The sequence below is a fragment of the Manacus vitellinus genome, unplaced genomic scaffold (genome assembly GCF_001715985.3).
Source record: "Manacus vitellinus isolate BGI_N305 unplaced genomic scaffold, ASM171598v3 scaffold_40_pilon, whole genome shotgun sequence".
Taxonomy (NCBI): Eukaryota; Metazoa; Chordata; class Aves; order Passeriformes; family Pipridae; genus Manacus; species Manacus vitellinus.
This window is the reverse complement of record NW_021940541.1, coordinates 3871928-3881973: the sequence shown is the minus strand read 5'-3', so window position 1 is coordinate 3881973 and position 10046 is coordinate 3871928.

Here is a 10046-nt window from a genome sequence, read left to right as displayed (position 1 = left end):
GGACAGTGTCCAGTAACACAGGTTTAAATAACTACACTCTGTCTCTATGTGGGGACCTTAAATTAACTGTCCTGAAGTCAGGCAGGATCCTATTTAAGAGAACAAGGCAGAGATAAGATAACAGTCTCCTATCAAATATATGAGATAAAAAACCAAGCAAAAAACCCAATAGCCATGAGTAAAACATTCAGAAAATTGAAGTGAGTAAAAATCAGACACAAGGAAAGGCTAATGACAGGATCTCAGGTTTCTGGAGCAAATGATGGGTCCTCTTATTACACCTTATAACATGCTAAATCAGAGAAGTATTTTCATTACTATTATGAGTCCCTACAACTTGATTATTTTTCCTTTAGCTCTATCAACACCTATTTTTGATTCTTAAGAAACATTGCTATAACTCTAGATAATAATTCCTGTTTCATTCCTACAAAATTATCCTGATCAAATCGGGCAGTCACTTCAGATTAATCATCTTCCCTCTAGCTGTGTTTTTGTTATGAGACAAAGTGCTTTTGTAAAAATTATTTATATTCTTGATGTTTCTCCCACGTAACACTGACACATGTTAGAGGCTTTCTGCAATCAGAGCAGGTAGGTTGTGTCTCAGGGACTCAAGAATAATTAGATAAATATTGAACAAAAGTATTTGCAAAATAGTTTCCTAACAAAAAAAAAAAAAAAAAAAGTTCATTTCCTTAATGAGTTAATTCTCTAAGTCAGATGAGACAGACAGAAGTCATGGCATAATCATTCCTGACTATATTTAAACCAAAGGGAAAGAAATCAGTGAAAGACTTCTCAAAGAAACTAATCTTAAACACTTCTCCAAAGGAACAGAACTGTGAAGATTTTGACAGAAGTCTGAATGACTGGAGAGACTAAAATCAGATTCACTGTAATATTAAACCTGGAAAGTTTGTGCTTTCTTATACATAAAATATCCCCCCAATGAATGTTCGAAAGAAAGACCTTGATGGTTGTCCAAACACAATCAATGGTCCTAATGGTTGGAGAGGAGGAGGACAAGAAAGGGATGTCCTGACAAGAAGTGAAAGGTTTCCTCTTTACAAAGAAATATTTCAGGCAGCAATGAGACACCTGAGTAAAGATTTTCAAAGATGAAGTAAAGAAGGCAGCAGTAGTGTCAGGGCAGATTCAGGTGTCACCCACAGAGGCAATAGAGGAAATGAAAACAGAAATAGTTCTAAAAAAAAAAAAGAACTTGCAAAAAAAGAGAGGATGGAGATGAGAGCCTTCATCACCAAAGGTAGGAAAAGGGGGGTGGAAAAAAAAACCCCTCTTAAAAAAGATCCACGAAGAAGTGGCTACAGGTTACAGCAGTACCTGTAAAAGATCTGGTAACCACAAGGTACCCTATAGCATCTCTTCAATTAAATTAATCATGTGCTATACGTTTGTTTTTATGTTTCTTTTCCTAATCCTTTTACCCTGAACTACTTCACTCTGACCCCCGGTGAGTATCTCAATACTCTCCCAGACCTCTGCTCTCCAGCTCCTTAGGTGTTTATTTTCAGAGAGATTATGTTACTATGTTACTACAGTTTTGTCTTCAGAGGAACCACAGTTACTATGCACTGTTTACGTAGAATAAAGAAAAAAAATACAATTTCCATTCCTCTTCTAACAGGGATCTGAAACCTGCTCAGTGATACTGATTGAATGGATTTATCTGTCTTATAGAATCTACTTTTTTTTCTATTATCTAGGTTTGTGTATTTGATATTAACTCTCAAATTTTTTTAAAATAGCAATCAGAGATGCATTAATGAATACAGAGCACAGGATCTTATAAAAACCACATAACATTCTCTGTCCTTTCTTGTGCCCATTTGTGTGTTAATAAAATGGACCAGAATTCATTGAACCCTTCCCAGATGCAGACACTTCTCATGAAAATCTGCTACAAATATTACAGACTCAAGGAAAAACCATGTTAACCACATATTTGACAGCTGAACTAAATGGTTTATCAGGAAGCTGATACAAGGGAAGAAAAGAGAAATATGTTTAGGCTACAGTAAAACTGAGATCTTAATCACAACCATAACTCATGTATACACACTACAACAGGCTGCTTAATTAAACGATCAGTTTGATGACCTATTACAGGGCAATATGACAGATTACTCAGCTAATAGAATAGAGACATTGAGCTCATTTTTTTTAATAACTGCTAGTTGCCAATGTACCATTTTACACGATCTTCCACCGTCCTGTTCATGTAATAAAAAAAAAAAAAAATTAAATAAACATATAAAAGTCAGGATAAAATTCCCTACTGCCACTCCCTCCTCTTTGCCAGGAAGCTTTTAACAGAAGTTCATTCCCCAGCAATTTGCCACACCACGAAGGATGCTCGCCAGAAGGGCAGGATCTTCCCCCAGCCCTCATTTTCCTCATCCACCCCATGAAATCATGACGTTTACAGAATCTTTTTGTTTGTTTGTTCCTTCCATTCAACAGTCCCAGCAGTCATAACCACAGCCACCAACACACATCACCTTTTTTACATCTCACTGCTGAGAGCAGAAGGATTGCAGCAGAAGAAAGGCTGTGAGACTTGAGCTGGCAATAAACCATGTGTGCCTTTTTATATTTTAGTTGCAAAACTGCTGTCTGTTCACTGGCAGAATATTACTCTCTTTACACAACCAGCAGTGTCTTTGTATATTGAATAATGTAGCATGTAATTTCCTCTTGTCGAGGTGAACAGTGAATTATTTATGACCTTGTCTATATGGCATTTGTCTGCTGTACATTAACGTGTGTCAGCTCTAACCACAAAGCAGAAATCAGCATCAACCTTTGCAAGCTCCTTGGCCCCAAGCAATCCTCCTCAGAAAAATAAGGATCTTTGGGAAATATCCTAACTAGGAAACATGGATATACAAGATGACACACAGCAGAAAGGGGGAAAAAGGAATAGCTGTCTTAGGTTTCTACATGTTCCCACTGAAGCCCAGGGCACCTGAATCACTGTTTCAAACTGAAGGAGGCTCAAGCTAACAAATATATTTCTATGCAGCAGAGAACTTAATAACAAACAGGTGAGCCCTTTACTTGGCTAGTTTCCCTGTGCAATTCCTTCATTCTGTAAGAGGAGGAGCCCTTGGATGCTCAGGGTGCAGGAGAAAAGGCTAGGAGGTAACACTTGCAGCTACCACGAAAGCAAACAGCAAAAGGCTGAGCTCCCTGCTGGAGCTTTACACCAAACTTCTGAAAATGCAGTATCCAGCATGCCCTACTCATCCCCAGGTGGGAAGCTAAATAGGGTAAAAAGAGAAAATACCCCTGAAATAAAACATGCAAGGCTTTTCATCATTCACATGGTTTTGTTGACTATATAAAAATATTTCAAGTTCTATTTAATTTCTACTAAATAAACATTTAATAAAACTCCTCCCTTTTCTCTTAAAGGATTGTAAGGGAAGACTGGAATCAAACTGGCTGTGGAATCACAGAAACATGGAATCATTGAGGCTGGAAAAGCCCTTTCAGACCATCAAGTCCAAGTGTTAACTCAGCATTGCCAAGGCCACCGCTAACCCACGGCCCCAAGTGCCACATCTACATGGGTTTAAATCCCTCCAGGGACAGGGACTCCACCACTGCCCTGGGCAGCTGCTCCAGGGCTGGACAACTCTTTCAGAGAGGAAGTTTTCCTTAATATCCAACCTAAACTTCCCTGTTGCAACTTGAGGCCATTTCCTCCTGTCCAAACCCTTGGGGGAAGAAATCAACAGTCTATAAGAAGAAATTGCTTTCATATGATCAGTCATATAACTACAACTCTCCTCTCAACTATGAATAAGATAAAACAGATGGAACAGATTTTACATGCATATACATCTTCTGGATATCTAAGTGTATGACCTGTTTTTCAGGTCACCAGCCTTAATATTTAATATGCTTTCCTGTCTGTCATAATTCTTTAAAACAAAAATAAAACAAACTTTTTCTAGTACTCTCCAGGCTAAATTTTGTACTAGTCTTGTTATTTTTAATCATATTCAGCTTCTCCTACCACCACATGAAAGGGTAGCATGCTGTTAACCAATTATAAACACACTTCAAGTACCCCAGTAACACATTTCCCAGCCTGGGGTTTAACTGCTTCTCTGGTTTATGTCAGTGGAGCTACAGCACTTTGTTTCCCCTCTTCACACAGTATAATTAAAACCTGGAACTCACTGAGGCCAAAATTGTGAATGTATTTGAATTCACTCCATTTGACAATTAATGGAGTGTAACTCTACCAATGGTTGCTATCCTCAATTCCCAGAAGCTAGAAAGGGATGGGGATCAGAGAAATCTATGAATACCTGTTCTTACACTCTTTTACTCCCTATTTATTTCTGGCCAGAGGCAGAAGGGAGGGGCACAGGTGTCTGTGCCAGTTGAATATTTCAGGCAAGATAGTTGTGTTGGGTAGGTCACAGCCTAAAATATGGATGTCTAAGGCAAATCAGAAAATAATCCCTCAGCTCTCAGGTGAGATGGGATGAAGTCCAGCCAACGTCCCACAGCTGCAGCTCCCCCAAATAGGCTCCATATCTCACAAACCACACCTTCTATTTTCTTTCTGTCCTTTTTCCTATTGTCCCTCCAGTCAGGCATCACTTCAAGAATTTGCCTGTTGGTGTGTTTATTAGAGCTGAGAGAAAATGGGCTCTTTTTCCCAAGGAATCCTATTACTTCCCATTAAAAGTAAAAAAACCCAGAACTATTAATATATGGAAACACAAGAGTGCTTCCTGTTCTTGCTCTGTTCCAGCTGCCTGAAAGGTTGGAATCAGGTGGGGGTCAGCCTCTTCTCCCAGTAACAAGTGAAAGGACAACAGAAAATGGCCTCAGGTTGTGACAGGGAAGGTTTAGATTGGATATGAGGGAAAAATTTTTCACTGGAACATGGAAGTGGTGGAGTCACCATCCCTGGAGGGATTTAAAAGTCATGGGACTTGGGGAATGAGTTAGTGGTGGCCTTGGCAGTGCTGGGGGGATGGTGGGACTCCATGGTCTGAGAGGGCTTTTCCAACACAAATGGTTCTTTGATTCTAAGTTATGATGTTTGTTATTTATCCACAATATCAGAAGTAGTTGCATCACAAGAAGATACTTCAGCTGAAGCATCACCCAACACAGACATATGGAATCATTCCTCTGCAGCAGGTAACCCTTGCCTCCCTTCTTTTTTTTTCATTTGAAAGCTACAGATGCTATAAAAATAAGGCTAAACACCTTTAGCAAAAAACAAACAAGCAAAAGATTAGGCAAAAGAGAATACTGCTGGATCTCATCTGGTCAGTAATTTCTGAAGGAGCACATGGCTTCTAATTTAATATATCTAATGACATTCTTCAAGTAATAGCTTTGTTGTTTTATCCATAGTCTCCTAACTGTTTCCACTAATCTGGAGAAATATTCTTATTGCCAAAGTGCCCTCCCTGCCAAATCAGGAAGGTTTGTTTCATTCAAGTTCTCAGTTTGCACTGCTGCTGGTTTCTGAAATCTCAGCGCAAAGCTGATCCCACACCCTCCACGAACACTCCAGAAATAAACTTCCCTTTGGAAATATTTCACTCTCCAAAGCTGCTGTGAAGACAAGGCTGTCATTAGTCACAAAAAGCTGTGGGTCTGTGAGTGAAACGCTGCCCACAGTCGTACAATGATAAACTTTCCGTGACTCACATCAAGAGGAATGGAAACATGAAAGGGCAAAGTGAGGCTGGTAGAGTAAAATCCTCATAACATTTTCATAGGGAAAAAAAAAAAAACCAAAACCAACCCAAAATATTTAGTAGCAATGCAGCACAACCATGTAATTCATTTTCCATTCCTCCATCACCCATTGCAACCTTGTCCACAGCAACAGGGACCAGCTTTGTCCCTGTACAACAGCAATTTTTTAGCCAATGCAGGATAAATTTATGACTCTGGACACAGAAAACCCTCAAAACTTTACAATTATGGACACTTTTTAGCTATCAAGCTTACTGGAAATTATTTGAATTGAACTAGACTACAGGCAGCACAAGGATTTTTGCTCTTAGACACCATCTGTTCAGAACAACCCAGAGTATTTGTACAAGTGTAATGAAGTATTTGTACAGAGGGAGGAAGTTCATCCTGTTAGTGGGCAGGTTGTACGATTTAAATACAATAAAAAAACAGTAGAAGTAATAAAACCTGAGCTAAATTAAAAAAAAAAAAAAGAAGGAAATTATGTAAGGAAAGGAGATAAATAATTGTAGATTTTCTCTGTCTTGCTTGTTGGACACATTTGGCTCCTCAAGTTAACATTTTTTGAAATAAACCTTGCCTGAACTCACATCTATTTACCTCAGAGAAATCAGCAAGCTGCCAGAAAGAAGATATGTCAATAAAATGAGGATCATGAATCACTGACCTCTGCAAACTTCTGGCAAAAAAAAATATGAGAAAAAAAAACCCAAACAAAACAATAAAAAAAAAAACCAAAATGCAATTGCAGTGATTTAGAAAAGCCACAGGACTCATTACAAAGCTCAGCAACCTCCTGCAGACTGAAGTTATGTAAAGCTCCTTTATTTACTTAACCCCCCTAATTTTTAAAAAAATCATCAATAAATGCAACTCCCAAGAAATTATATAAACCCAATACAACCATTTTCACGGCAATCAGTTGGAAAACAGCTACATTCTCAAAGGGGGAATATGTGGTCACGACCCATAATTATACATTCAACCTGTTGAACAACTGCTGCACTTTTGTCCAAACATAAAATAATCTTTAAAGAACCCAGCTCTGGGGCTTCTTAAAGCCAAAGAAAACCTCCTGAATCCCCACTGAATCAGCAATCTCGCCTAAATAACAACTGTGGCTTCTTCCATAACCCAGTTGGTTTCTTTCTCAAAATCTAATCCAAACACAATCTGCTCCTTCCTCATCAATATACTCCCAAAGAAAATGCGAGAGTGGAACAAATGAAATGCTCCATGTGCAAAAAAAAAAAAATATTCAGCAAACTCTCCTAAAATCAGCATCAGGGGGGTTGTTTCAATCACATAAGGATGACTCTTATTATTTGTGCTGCAATGCTCAGGAAACAGTTACTGAGATTGAATCACCACTCAATTAAGGCATAAACACTGCCTGAATAAACAGATTCTTGGAAGCAAGGAAAAAAGAGGGAGGGAGTGGGAAGGGGAGTTCCCTGTCCTGGATCAGCTACAGCAGGGTCATGGCCTCCCCCAGAAACCTGTTATTACACCTGAAGTCTTGTGCAGGTTCCTGGAAATTACCAAGGTCCAGCTTCTTGTACTCCTGATGTGCCACATCCACATGTTTTGATATTACTGTTTGATCTGCCTCGAAAATGTGAAAACGATAAAGCTTGATATTACCCATTTTTAAACTATTTTTCAGCAGAAAAAAAATACCACTAATTATATTTAATTATTTCCATACTCTTGTTTTCTATTTTATCTGATTGAAATAAGGTTTTTTTGGGTTACTTGTAGAATAAACAGTGCAGGCAGGAAAATAAAATAGGATAAAAGTCAGCCAACCTCTGGCCTACTGATAAACTCTGAGCTAAACTCTCCCTTTTCGATCCAAACTAGCACAGAGGTTTAGAAGATAACAAACTGGTTTCTCCACATTGAAGGCAGGGATGAGATTTCCCCAACAGCTCCACCACAGTAACACCCGTCTCAGATCCACACAAAGTCATTTTCCAAAAGCTATTCCCACTCAAGATTTACATGGAACTGTAGGGATTTGGGGCATCAGCACTGCAGTGACTTCTCCAGAAACAAAGGTCCAAAAACCCTGGAAGAAAAAAAAAAAAAAAGCACCACTAGCAGCCACCCAACCTGTGCCACCACAAAGCTCCACGAATCCCTACCCTGTGTCAGGGCAGAGCTCCCAGGAATGTTTTAAATCTTTCTTCTTGTACAAACACGGAGCAAAGTCCTGTTTTGATGCATCTATAAGGATGCTCAGAGCAGGATTTTGCCTGTGGTACACACTGGCTTCTCTACTCTTGATCAAAACTTGCTGTCTACGATGTGCAACATCTCCAGCAATTCATCTTTTCCCTTCACTTAGTTCCTATTCATCTCACAGAGTGTCTTGCTACAGAATCACTGACAGATTTATCTTGACTATGAAAAAATTGCAAACTGTAAAAAAAAAACCAACCAAACCTATGTCTTTACATAAAGTACTCCAGTGCATTTCTTCTCATAAAAAGCCACTTTAACCCAGTTTCAGAAATTATTAGGCATGGTCAAAGTTTAGTATCTTTATTTTTAACCCCCACAGTAACTGTGAGCAACCTCCCAGTATATCCTGCATGGTCCTTGAGGTCATTCCATGGAAACAGTGGTAAACCAATGCATCCATCATGTGGGGCTCACAGATTCCTCTCCCAGAAATCTGGAACCAGATTAAAGAGTTCTGATATTCAAAATACAACCAGAAATCATATCTAGTTAACAAAAACCACTCGGTCCCTCATTAAAACGATCGAATCGCTGAGAGCCAGAATAGATTTAAAATACTGAAGTTAATGGGAGTTATTTTAATTTTTACCCCTTCCTAAGTGTATTTTCTTACATGTCCAGAAAAACACCAATGCCAAAATAAGATAAAGACAGATGTAGAAGGTTAAATAATGTATTCAGTGATTTAATTTCAGTGAGAATTCATCATTATAAATTTACCCTATATACTTTCTTTTGTTATATAGAGAAAAAGGAAAATAAGCCAAGAGCTCCCTGTGAAGGTACAGGGATCACCTGAACTACAGCTTCAGGTGCAGAAAGTAGATGTTTTATAAAGCTGGTCTTGCCACAGATGTTTTTATTACATTTTTAATAAGATCAAACATCTGTTGAAATTTCATTCCCAACACTGGGTATCACAACAGTTTACAATAAAAGAAATTTTTACCTACCTGCTCTTTCAAGGAATACATCCCACTATCATCCCACAAGTCAGCCAAATTCCTGTTATGTGTACGAATGCAACAGGGAACCAGGAAGAATGAAGGCTGAATCTGTTATGAAGCTCTTTCACTCCAGTTATTTTTATCAAACAAATTGAGGAGGTTTGGGGGTAGGAAGGTGGGAAAAAATCTCATCTCTAAATACAGCTCCTATCCACCCTGCAGTCAGGCTGTAATCAGAAATAAAAAAGTACTTATCTTCAGAAAATTCCCGAGGCAAAGAATGGGTCTGGTATTGACAGAGCTCACGTACCAAACCCAGCTGGCTTTTTGTTGCCTGTTTCTTTCTCTCAGCTGTCCATCCTGCTTTATTTTCAGGCTCCCATGCATGCTCATTGTTTAAGTCTCTGGAAAAATATCACTGCAATTTACTCAAACAGCTCTTCTGGAGCAACTTACTCAACAGAAACGTGGGTTTCCCTTCATGCAAAGCTCAGTTAGGTGAGGGTAACACTCTCACTTTCATCATCTTACCTGAACATGAGAAAAAGTTGTGGCTGCCCCATTCCTGGAAGTGTCCAAGGCCAGGTTGGATGGGGCTTGGAGCAACCTGGGCTAGTGGAAGGTGTCCCTGCCCGTGGCAGGGGGGTAAAACTTGATGGTCCTTAGGGTCTCTTACAACCCAAACTACTCTATGATTCTATGAGATTGCTCTGAACAGCCAATTTCTCTGTGTCAGCCACAACATGAGGTTCAAGCTACTGCTTCAGATTGAAGCACATGCCATCTACACCTCTAAGGATTGGGGAGGTGAACACCAAAGCCTCCTTGTGCTAAAGAAAAATAAACCTTCCCATTCAGTGTGCCAGCTGACTCTTATTCAAGGAAGAGATGGAGGGCTGGTGTAGCACAGTTGGATTTGCAGGAAAGAATCTTTTCAGTGCTGAAGAGTTATTTTAAGCCCAGGTCTTTGTCTCTTGCATTGATTACTGATCCAGAACAAGCACGTGGGAGAAAAACGTTCTCAGAGTATTTCCAATGTCCTGCCAAGCATTTTCAGCCTCGACATGCTGCAAAAATAGTGGGCATTCA